General features: G+C 42.9%; 1 protein-coding gene across 1 annotated transcript in view; it reads left to right on the forward strand.

The window, feature by feature from the left end:
• The window catches only part of ANKFN1 (ankyrin repeat and fibronectin type III domain containing 1), a 299,454-nt gene that overhangs the window by 154,943 nt on the left and 131,942 nt on the right, over positions 1-12,569 (forward strand). The window contains exon 2 of the mRNA XM_081933540.1: positions 9,497-9,634. The gene's annotated coding sequence lies outside the window, so the exon portion shown is untranslated. The remainder of the gene's footprint in view (positions 1-9,496; positions 9,635-12,569) is intronic.

Below are 12,569 nucleotides of genomic sequence, written 5' to 3' on the forward strand. Positions count from 1 at the left end.
GACCAGCAACTTCATTGCTAAACAAAGTGGCCATAAACCGCAGTATCAAAGCCTGTACTGACTTATTATGGCCATTTGTGCTGTCTACAGTTGTGGCAGTTGTGGTAGTTGCAACAGTTTCAGTTGTGATAGTTAAATGAGACCTGTGCAAGTTGTTAATTACAATCTTATTTGACCACCATTTGTGACCTCTGCTTTCTTCCCATTGACTTTGCTTGTCAGAAGCCAGCAATAAAGGAAACAAATGGAATTCAAGACGACAGGATGCTGTGACCGTTATTATTGTAAATTGCCAGTTGCCAAGCACTCAAATTATAATCATGCCACCCTGAGGTGCAACAGTGCAACTTTAAGAAAAGTTGTAAGTTTCATTCAGTGCCATCATAACTTCAAACAGTCACCGAATGAATGGTTGTTAACCAAGAAATATTTGTATAGGGTTTTGTCTCCCTCAAGGGTTGATAGAAAGCAAACTGCAAAACATCTCGGTGGTAAATAATTCAGCTAGCTTTTATTCTCACTGGAACAGGTTTCAGCGTGTTCAAAATTAGGAGAGTTCACAAATGGTACTCTCATCCATTCCACTCAGCTATCATAACGATTGGCTAGATCACCACTAATGACAAATGAAAGGATTGAAATTTACCTTGTAGTCTTGAAGTGCTTTTTTAATAAAATGATGCACTGTTGATATTTGTCACCGAAGAGACTGTCTAGAACAGTGATGGCAAACCTTTTCAGTACTGAGTGGCCAAACCAGAATGTACATGCGTGCCAGAGCACAGGCTCTGAAGACCAGCTGGCTGGCGTGCCCGTTCCTGGTATTTGGCTGTTTTTAGTGCCATTTTCAGGGCATTTTCAGGTGCACTGGTGCCCGTGAAGACCAGCTGGCCAGCACACATATACACACTGGAAATCAGAAAAGAAGCTGGTGATGGCGCGTGTGCCCACAGAGAGGGCTCTGCATGCCACCTCTGGCACACATGGCATAGGTTTGCCATCACAAGTGTAGAAAGTATAAAGGTACTTTGAATTTATGCTGGAAATGTGAACCAATGTGAGATGACATTTTATTAGGTATGGTGGATGTGTAGAAAAGCTGTTCCCCCCCCCCAAATGTTTAAATACATAGATAGATAGATAGATAGATAGATAGATAGATAGATAGATAGATAGATAGATAGATAGATAGATGATAGATAGATAGATAGATGATAGATAGATAGATAGATAGATGATAGATGATAGATAGATAGATGATAGATAGATGATGATAGATAGATAGATAGATAGATAGATAGATAGATAGATAGATAGATAGATAGATAGATAGATGATAGATACATACATACATACATACATACATACATACATACATACATACATACATACATACACTAATTCAGAAAATTTTAAAAGATTAATATACCATCGGAACCAGACACTTTTCTGTGGAGATTAATGGATAATCAACTAGAAAAAAAATGTTGATTTTATATATAACTAGCCGATTAACCAGCGTTGCCCAGGTATTTATTTATAGGGGGAAAATGTCTCGACCAAACGTAATTTTTCCCCCTTACCAGAGGGAGCCCCCTTGTGGAGTACTGTGAAGCTGTTACCATGGCAACTGTACCATGCGCTGTACAGTAGAATCCAGTACAACAGGCTGTAACACACACCCCGAGGGGTGTTAGGGGTGTCTTGCCCCCACAGTATTTGTTTCCAGGGAGTAAGTCATCTGTGTACCAAGTTTGGTTGAAATTGCTCGAGGCGTTCCAGAATTATGCTGGAACACACACACATAGGTGTATATGTGTGTTTGTGTGTGTTTGTGTGTGATAATTGCAACGAGATTACGGTATGCTCAAAAGTGGAAAAATTCAATCTTACCCACAATAGAGGAATGATTAGTGAAGATGTTGTAACTTAACTGAGATAGCTAAATTGACTTCCTTGATTAGAGAAAAGACAGTATCTACATTTATGACTGACTGGAAACCCCTTATAGACATTTTACATGAAACAGGAAAAAAAATACACCAGTAACTTGTTATTTTTATGATTAGGGAAAAAACTAAATAATAGAAAAAGTGCGGGTTTTTTAATAACCATAGAGTAAGCGATAACTTTATAATCATACTGCATTTGTTGAAAGGAAATTGGAAGTGCTTCTATCTCTTTTTATCTTTCCTTTCTGTATTTTTTTCTTTTTTCTGTATTTTCATTTTTCTTGATTTTCTTTATTCTTTGTTATTTTTTTGGTTAATTTTTTATCCTTTCTTAAAACCCTTTAGCAAAATTTATATTAATAAAACCAACCATAACATGACTTCATTGACTTAAATCTCATATAAATTATTCTTGAATGCTTCGATGATCCTTAGTTCTGTGGACACTAATCTAGTAATTTCTATTTTTGCTTAACAAGCTAACTCCACTTAAATTAGGTTGAAACGGATGGAATGCTTTCCTGACTATCAGATCACCAGCCTAATCAGGCAAACTGTGAAGCTACTTTTAATTGGATATTTAATAGACTTGGCTAAAATTGTGGTCTAATCCTAGAGTGCTCTCACTTCCAGAGATAAAGCACCACTTGGCACCCTTCGTGACACCGTTATTATTAGAAATCCTGCAACCTAAGTGACATTCAAAGCATGTTATTTGTAATACTTAGACAATTCAATAAAACAGCAAGGAATTCAAAGCAGGCAAATTTTCTGTAAGTCTCTCCTGAATTCATCGAAAGCCATCTTGCTTGCACTCCTACCTGAAGTGGGTTTCCATCCTTGAGACCATCTTCAGAGCTTTTTCATTCTCTCCAACCTAGCAGAATGTCGGAAAGAAGTTACATAAAGGGACTCTAAGATCTGTCCATCTCTCTGTCTGTCAATAAGAGAACGCTAAAAGCAGAGCAGAACTGGACCGAATTTCATATGGAAAGACAAAAAGAAGATGAAGTTCAAATAACAGACCAGAAATATAGAGAAAAAAGAAAAATCTCCAGATTTCCCCCCCTCCAAATAAATTATCTAATGCAGGGGTGTCAAACTTGATTTCATTGAGGACCAGATCAGGGTTTGACCTCGGGGGGCCAGGATTGGCATGGCCAGGTTGACATCACTCGTGTTGGTGGTGGTGGTGGGGAGAGCCTGTGTTGGCCTGAGTGCTCTGCCAGCCAAAATGGACTCCCGGGCTCAATTTTTGGCTGGGACAGCTTCCTACAACTCTCTGCCAGTGAAAATGGAGCTCAGGGGGCGTGTGCGCAGCCCTCTCAAGCTCTGTTTTTGCTGGCAGAGGCACCACAGGCTGGTCCTTCACTGTTTCCAGGGTGGCCCTGTGGGCCAGATCTAAGCACCCGGTGGGCTGAATCCTGCCCGCAGGCCTTGAGTTTGATACCCCTGCTCTAACATATCCAATGGGGAAGGCAGTTGGGCAGTGGATCAAAATGTTGTAGGTCCTCCTATCTAGGCCATCCCTATCCTTCCTTGTCATCTGACCCATACCTGAGCTATAAAGGGTTGGAAAGGATTCCTGAAACTATAATTTGCATGCATTTCAGAGGTGGGTTGCAAATCCCAGTGCTACCGGTTTCCTCGTGCTCACACGCGCGCACTGCTTCTGCACATGCGCCATCTGGGCAGGTGGGTGGAGCCTCCCCCCACTGCCACTACTGGTTCGCCCAATCCAGACCAAACCAGGAGCAACCTACCTCTGATGCATTTCCTATTTTCTTCTGAATTATGGCCAGAGCCATATTTCCATATTTCCTTCTTTTTTTTGTACATGATCCTTTTTAGCATAGCAGTCTCTTCTCCGCTTCTGATGTTATTGACTTGACATTTAAATGGATTCACAGCTTAGCCTGAATATCGTATCCATCAAAGGTTTCTGATCAAACTGAAATACAGGGTGAGATGCTATAGGATTCCATCCTGACCTTGTAGAATTCAATATTTTTATTGAGATGGATGGAGAGGTAGAGGGATATGCTTATCAAATATACCAGTGGCACAAAAACAGGGTTAACAGAGAACAGAAATAAATCCATTAAACAAAATGAGCTGAAAATATCAGGATGCAATTTAAATGAGACAAATGCAAAATCATTGGGGAAACAAATCTAATACACAGGTAAGGAATGGCAGATATCTGGCTTGGGAGCACATCTGGAACAATCTGAATGGGTCAGCAGTGTAAAAAATACAAATGCAGCATTAGTCTAAAACGCAAGCCATAGCAGCTTTATGCTGTGCTGCTCAGAACTCACCTTAAATATTGTATCTACTATAGGTCCGGGCACCACCCTTTATTTAGAAGAGGCATGTCCAATCTATGGCCCTCGGGCCACATGTGGCCTCGCACAACTCATAATGCGGCCTCACAAGATTGTAAGCTTTGAACATAACTATGTGATTTATACATATGAACTGTACTATATATTTTATATCCAGTCGAAGACAATTCACTCAAGGCAGCCTAGGCAGGCCAAAAGGCTGATGCTTTAGAAGATGTGGAATACATTCAGATAAGAGCAGTGAAGAGGCTCAAGAAATTAAAAACTATTATGAGACATTAAAGGAACTGGGAAAGCTTAGCCTTGAGTGGGGGGAGAACCTTGGAAAAAAATGACCAAGGACAGATTGTGTAGCCCTTTTCAAATGGTTGAAATAATATTACACAGAAGAATAACATGACCTGCTCCTTGTGTTTTCAAAGCCCAGGATAAAGGATGATTTTAAATTACAAATGCAGATTCCCATTGTTGTTGTTAGTTACAAAGTGTTGACCGAGCCACGGACAACGTTCCTCCAGGCCTTCCTGTCCTCTACCATCCCCCGGAGTCCATTCAAGCTCATCAACTGCTTCGGTGACTCCATCCAGCCATCTCATTCTCTGCCGTCCCTTCTTCTTTTGCCCTCAGTCTTTTCCAGCATTAGGCTCTTCTCCAGTGAGTCCTTCCTTCTCATTTGGTGGCCAAAGTATTTGAGTTTCATCTTCAGGATCTGCCTTTCTAAAGTCTAGGACTGACTGGTTTGATCGCCTTGCAGTCCAAGGGACTCGCAGGAGTTTTCTCCAGCACCACAGTTCAAAGGCCTCAATTCTTTGGCGCTCAGCTTTTCTTATGGTCCATCTTTCACAGCCACACATTGCAACTGTCGTTGTATATGGGGGGGGGGCATCCCGACAATAAGTGTAGTTCAACAGAAGAACCAATTATCCAGTGAGATGGTGGTGCTTCTCCTTCATAGGATATATTCAAATGGAGGTTAGACAGCCATCTTTTGGGAGAGTGATTTAAGGTAGATTGTTGCACTGAGCAAGGGGTTACAACCAGTGACCCTAAATGGCTTTTTCCAGTTCTATGATTCTGTGATCAAAGTTTTCTCCTCGCTGCTTTGTCTGCTCGAATGAACCTGCTGCCTTACACGCTGCAGGCCCCCTGGGTCCCACCCATTGTAGCATGTTAGACAGCTTCATTTCCGTCTTCCTTTCAACTCGAGGCCCTTTCACATGGCCCTTCGGTGATGCTCCCAGATTGGCACCTTGTTCCTTTGATCCCATGCTATCAATATTGAGCAGTTCAGGTGCTTTTCCTTCCGCTCACCTGCCATGTAACTCTAATTGCAGCTGCTGGAGCTTCCGAGTCTAGTTTCCCATTGATAAAAAGAAAAAACACCCACTCCTTTCCTCCCCTTCATTTATTCTGCAACCACTAAGCTGCTACATTGCCGGAGCATCATGCACTCAGCTTTCTTAGATAGTTTTTGGGGACTGACAAAAAGGTCTGCCTGCGATGCTTAAGGGATTCCATATTTGAGAAAGTATCTAAACTTTGGACCGGCAACTTATTATATATTATAATAAGATATGTTAGTGCTGGGGGCGAAAATGAGACCCAAATTATGAAATGATGGTTTTAAGCACATATTATCAAAGCTTTTCAGTTATTTAAGGACCCCGTTCTATCTTTTAAAACCTCCAATTCTGAAGACACCCAGGCTTGGGGCGTAAGATGATGGATGTTTTGCAACCCTATCCTAGGGCATTATGATAAGGAAGACTTCCTTGGCTCAGAAAATGGGTGCATGGAATCAGGAGTGGGATTCAAAAATTGCAGCAAAGGGTTCACTGCCCTGTTGCTGGGTGGGTGTGGCCATGGTGGGCGTGGCTTAGTCAGCCTTCTGCACCACAGCGGGGGAGGTGGGCGTTTTTCACCCTTCCTCATTCCTCGAGCCTCCAGAAGGGCAAAAACCGCTTCCCCTGGGCTCTGGAGGCCCTCCAGAGGGCAGAAACAGGCTGTTTCTGGACTTCCAGAACCTCCGGTAGGCCCGTTTCCCCCCACCCCCCCTGAGTCTCTGCGCAGGCCCTGCACTTACCTGGCATGATGGAAGGGTCGCGTGGAGATTCCTGGGAGGGGTGGGGTGGGATGGGCATGGCCAGCCAGGGGTGGCATTTGGGGGTTCGCTGAACTGGGCAGAATCCTAGCTAGAGGATCACCCAAACCTGTGCCCATTCTTGTATGGAATGATGGGAATTGCAGTCAAACACATTCAAGGGCTACAGATGGGGATATATCACTACTGCAGAGTCTTAAACCAAGCACAGCCAGACCCACACTTGGAAATGTGAAGAAGTCTTTTTCTTCTGCCTGCCCTCTTGCCCTCAATTTTTCTTTCTGCTGCCTAACTGGGCCATCTTTTAACTCCGAAACTCAGAGGAATCTCGTAGTGTTTAGCTTTGCAAGCCTTGTTTTCGTAAAAGACTCTTTATTTGGGAGATCGCAAAGGTGCTTTTTCAACAGGCAACTAACTGGACTTTGTTTCTCCTTGAAGATGTTTCGCTCCTCATCCGAGAGGTTTCTTCAGTTCTGACTGAATGGGGGAAGGATAGAAGGATTTATATTCCTTGCCATCACTGGGTCATTAGCACTTTTTCTGAGAGTTGTTGAGACCACTTGGAGATATATCTGTGCCCTCGGGGTCACCTGGGTAGTGAAAATGGGTGTGTAGCCTTCCTGGAATTGCTGAAAGGACTGTGTTCAGAGAGTGCTAGTGACCAGATGGGATGTGAATCTTTCCACCCTCCATTATTCAGTCAGAAATGAAGAAGCTTCTTGGATGAAGTAAAAAGTCTTCAAGGAAAAACAAAGTTAAGTTAAGTCCTGGACTTGCGATCAGTCCTAAGTCCTCGACTTACGACCGGCCGCAAGTCCTCGACTTACGACAGCCGGCAACTGCTCAGCCACACCTGATTGGCTAAGGCACAGCTGGTGGAGTGCAGGCTGTTACATCTCTCCCATTGGTTGCCTTGCTTGACAGCTCGTGTATAAATAGCCGTCAAGCAGGGCAAGGTGCTGAACTCTGTATAAAGTTATTTTGTTAGCTGTTCTGTTGAAATGAAAGCTGTTCTACTTACCTCAGCCGTTCCACGTCTCTTCTATCGATCCAGTCTTCAATACAGTTGCCTTTTGAAAAAGCACCTTTTGGAGAACCATGACCTGGATGACTGAGGATCTCCATAGATATTTGCGAGATCCCATGCCTGTCCTTTAATTTTCTCTCAAAATAGTTAGGGATATTCTGCTTTTTACTAAAGTGCTGGGATTCTAATCAATGCATTTTGTTCCATAAGATAAAACAGAGGTTTTGTGTGTCGGTGGCCTATATCCTGCAGTTCATTCCAGTGGTGGGTTGCAGGCGGTACGCCCTGGTACGGGTGTACCGGTGCCTGCCCGGAGCACCGGGTACTGTTTCAGTACGGGGCTCCGGAGGGCCCATCTCCCCGAGCTCCTTACCTGTATTTGAGCTCTTCGGCGCTTTCGCGCACACAGCGTACGACGCCTGCACAACGCTCTGCCGAGCAGCTGCAGCATCACAGAGGTGTCGCGGAGGTAAGGGCGCGTGGGCGCGTGCATGTGGGAGACGCTGGGCCCCGTTGCACCGTACCAGTTGCAATGGGATCCGGAAACCACCACTGGTTCATTCCCCCATTTTGTTAAAGTACAATGTAAAGTCTTCCATGGAGAAACCATGCTCCTGCAATTATCATTAAATAGCAGGATGGTGGTATTCTTTAGGTGCCTGTTTGGTCCCAAGATGCTTGGTTGATAAGAATAAGTGCCACCTGCGGCCCTAATATTCAGATTCACAATTGCCTCTGTAGATTAAGATAATTGAAATCTTATCTCTTCAAGTATCCTGATTTGAGAATCTGATGTAACACTTTTACTTTATAGAGTAAATCCATTTTAGGAAACGCTGAACGTGTCTCAGCAAACGTTTCAGAAAATCCTGACAATTGTTGGGATAGGATTGTTCCCTGTTTCATAGGGTCCTGTCCCATCCCCAATGATTCCCCACAATTGACACCGTGTATCATGTCTTGCATAACTGAGCTACACACACACAAAAAAAACAACAACCACCTGAACAATATAAATTAATGTGGCAGACAATTGAAAATGGCAGGATTGGAAACAAATGTCCTAAAGGCACTAAATTTTATTCTGTTGCTAGGTGCTTAAAATGACTCTTATGGTTGGTTGCAGCGAACCACGAACATATAGCATGCCTTATTTCATCACATTTATTTTAGATTGTGTAACACAAAACAAAAAGGGGTTGCTGCATTTTTTAACATTCTGCACTCTTACAACCCTAGAATTATCGTTTCCCCCAAATCTCTCCTTTTACTCAATCCCTCCTGTCTTAGCCGTATAGTTTTAAGGCAGTGTGGCAGGCACGGTTCGGGGCTTGCGCTACAGCTTCAGCGTGAGGGCACCCACACTGATTCCATAACCCTTCCAAAGCTAATCTAATTAATACTGACGGGAGGATCCGACTGTCGGATGGTTTTACAGATGTCCCGGTATGATGGATCCAGTGCCTTGTTTTTGTGGCTGGCTTGCAGCCAGCTTTAGCCAAACCTTGGCAAATGAGAGGTGGGATTGTGAACTGCTAGATAGACCAACATCTAGGACCTGGACTGGCTTCGCTCTTATGGATTTCACATAAAACTAAGTGTTTCTAAATGGCAAGTTTAATGCCTATTTGATCTATCTGGGTGGCAGTTGCTTACAATCCTGTTTTCTCTCCTTTTTTAAAAAATTCCCTTTCCTTTACTCTGGACAATGATTACTTTTTTTCCTTTCTTTCTTTCCTACTCGCTTGCTGGGCTGATCAGTTGTGAAAGGCGGAGAGTGAGAGAGAAGCAAGAGGATAATAGCATATAGCATCATATAGCTGGGGCTTCCTTGACAACACAAATAAGACTCTTTGATAGCAGGTCTCGGCTACAGTGCTAGGGGGGCACCAACTGTTCAAGAATTCAGTAGTGTTTATTTGGATATTGTCTTGTGTTGCTGCAAAGGATTTTTTTCCCCCCTCTTTCTTTTTCCTTGCTTTGTGCTTTGGAAAAGCTTTCACGCTGTCAGGCTTCAACTCCAGAAATTGCTCATAGCCAATATGTATGTATGTTTGTTTTTAATTAGTCACTCATTGTGGGGAAGAGATCCGGAGTCTCTCTGTCCAGAAGCTTAATCACACTCGAGAAATCAATGTGATCTTACTGAATGAACACCGTGGACCGTTAAATTTACTTCTCTTCAGCTTCATAATATAAAGCACCGGTGAGTGATCTTTTATTCCTTCTCATGCATGTCTTCTCGTTTACAGCAAGCAAAGCTGGGGGAACATGTGGAGGGATGGGGAGGGGGGGGGACAGAGAGAATCCTGGCAAATTGATGGACCTTATAGTAGTATTATATAATGCCCTTCTACCTGTTGTGCATGTATCTTTCACAACACCACGGATACTCGGTGCTTTCCTGAGTTGCATAGGCTTGGCACATACCCCTGTGGATTGATGCACGCACCAAATTTAGGAAATTCCCTCTCCAGGCTGAGTTGGAAAACTGTGTAGAAAATACTTGGCACGAGGGAGACAGACTACTTTGCCGACGGTTAGCGTTCAGGTTATACCTATACGAATATACTGGCATATGATACATCTGTGTATTATAAGAAACCTACCCTTACTTTTTCCAAAGGATCTGCAGGATGTTTCCAGTCTATATTTTGTGCTGTGGCTCGTGAGAGTTGATTTGTGCTTAATTGTAGTGATGATGAGAAATACAGCCTGCAGAGAGAGTTGATTCCTCCTCCTCTTTCCCCCACTTCAGCAGCGTAAGGTTTCTGCAATAGTTAAGCTACTGAAATGTTTACTACGGTTATCATTCCTTTATTGCCACAATGTATAATTTTTCCACGGAAGGGAGAGGCACCCAAAAGAGTGGTGGTTAAATGCACTTAGCATGTCAGCAGCTGAGATGCATGTTTCCTCCTGCTGCGTTCCACAGATGTACCGGCTATCTGACAGTTCCCCCAGGCTCTGTTTACAGCATCGTATAGCCTGGAACACAAGCACGAGGAATCGTTTGGGAGGGTGCCTACCATCCTGATTGCCAGATCTCACCTGGGACCCACTCCCTGATAGAGCTGATGTCTCCAGGGATGAAAACCCTCCCGTGCATTGACCCATTGCTCCATCTAGCGTTGACTGTGGCTAGCTTGTGCAATGAAGTCGTGCCAGTTTTTCTTTCCACCAAAGCAGTGAGATCAGTGAAGAAGGTATGTTGCAGAACGAGGTGCTCGGGACCCAACTGTATCTGCTGTACCCCATGAATCTCCTCAGTGTTTCCTGTACCCCAAAAAAATAGGACGAAGAGAGGAAATTGTCCACGTGCTCATGCAGCTAGCAAGCCTGAGAAACGAGAGAAAAATAAAGCACCCCTCATTCTTGCTGGTTGAAATCGTGAGGGGGAAAAAAAAGGACTAAGATGTTCTTAGGAAGGCGAGTGAGGAGAATGTGAGCGAAGGTTGGGAAGCAATTGATGGAAAGGAGATAGGGGGACAAGTAATCCTCTACAGAAGGTGTCTCAGCATTGGGTTGAGATACATTTCATTGTAGTGTTTAAGAGCTTTGACTACCATAGCTCCAACCAGCTGGAAAAGGAAGTATGGATTCCATACTAGACATATGAGTTCCATCACCCCCATGCAGTTGGTTGGATTTTAATAGCAGTGATTAGAAAGCATGATTGGCTTCCTCAATTAATGAATGTTGCACATAGTCAAAACCACTATGGAATCGTTAGATTTTAGAACTACATTAGGTTTTACATGTTTTTGGAAATTCTCAGTCATTCAAGTCATGGTTGTCCCAAAGGTGCTTTTCTAAAAGGTAACTGGACTTTCTTGGGATTTCACACACACACACCTTGAAAACGTTTCACTTCTCATCCAGATGACTGCAAAGAATATAAATCCTTTCCTTCCCCACCATTCAGTTAGAACTGAAGAAGCTTCTTGGATGAGAAGTGAAAGGGTTTTTTTTTGGTGGGGGGGAAAACCCAAGGAAGTCCAGTTGCCTTTAGGAAAAGCACTTTTGGAATTATGTTTTACAAGGACTACTGTTGTACAGTGGTGTGTTAAGCGTGTGCCAAATAAATGTGTTAAATACACCCATATCCTAATGCATACCATATTGTTCACTATGTAATGGATCATCTGTTACTAAACTAGGTTACCACAAAACTTGGAGGAGCTGGATAGGCATAGCTGTAAGCATGGAGATAGAGTGGATGAGAAACTTTCTTTCTTTGAAGTTTTTTAGCAATAACAATAGCAACTGCATTTAGACTTATATACAGCTTCATAGTGCTTTGCAGCACATTTTAAAGTGGTTACAGAGTCAGCCTGTTGCCCCCAACAATCCGGGTCCTTATTTTACCGACCTTGGAAGGATGGAAGGCTGAGTCAAACCTTGAGCCAGTCAGGATCAAACTCCTGGAGGTGGGAAGAGTTAGCCTGCAATACTACATTTTAACCACTACACCACCACGACTTTAAGCTGACTTACACTAGGTCCAAGCCTGTATCTATTTAACTGGTAAAATATCATTTAAAAAAAAATCCTACCAGTTTCAGAGGAGTTGCAGACAGAAGATGCTGATGTGCTAAATATTATTTATTTCTAGAAATATATGTGCTGTTTTTATTTCAAGTGTTGAGATCCAATGAGCCTCATAATTTATTTATTTATTTATTTGACTTATCAAATAAGCAACTTCGGAGCGGGGACAATTCTTACAAATCAGATGTTATTCTTCCTGGGCAAACCCTACATAACTACACCGCAAAGGCAAGGAAAATCTCTGCCCTATTGCTCTAGGGTGAATGTCCATGTTTGGAACAGCTTCCATCCAGGAGGTTCATCTAACTCTGAATGATTCTCATCCTTTAGGAAATCTCTTTTTGGGAACAACAGTAGCAAATATCTAGTGAACTCAGCTCTCTGTATATACCAGTAATAAAGGCAATCCATATAATAAATCTCAGCCACCATAAAAAGCATGTGATAAGATGTTGAGACAGAGAGAGAGAGAGAGAGATAACCAGATGGTTTCACAACCCTCCATAATATCCTAATGCTTCTTTCTTTTCGTTCTTTTGTTCTATTTCTCTTTGATTTTTTTCCCTCTGATTATCCTATTCGGACCTTTC

This window comes from Natrix helvetica, assembly GCF_964273705.1.
Source record: "Natrix helvetica genome assembly, chromosome: 1".
NCBI lineage: Eukaryota > Metazoa > Chordata > Lepidosauria > Squamata > Natricidae > Natrix > Natrix helvetica.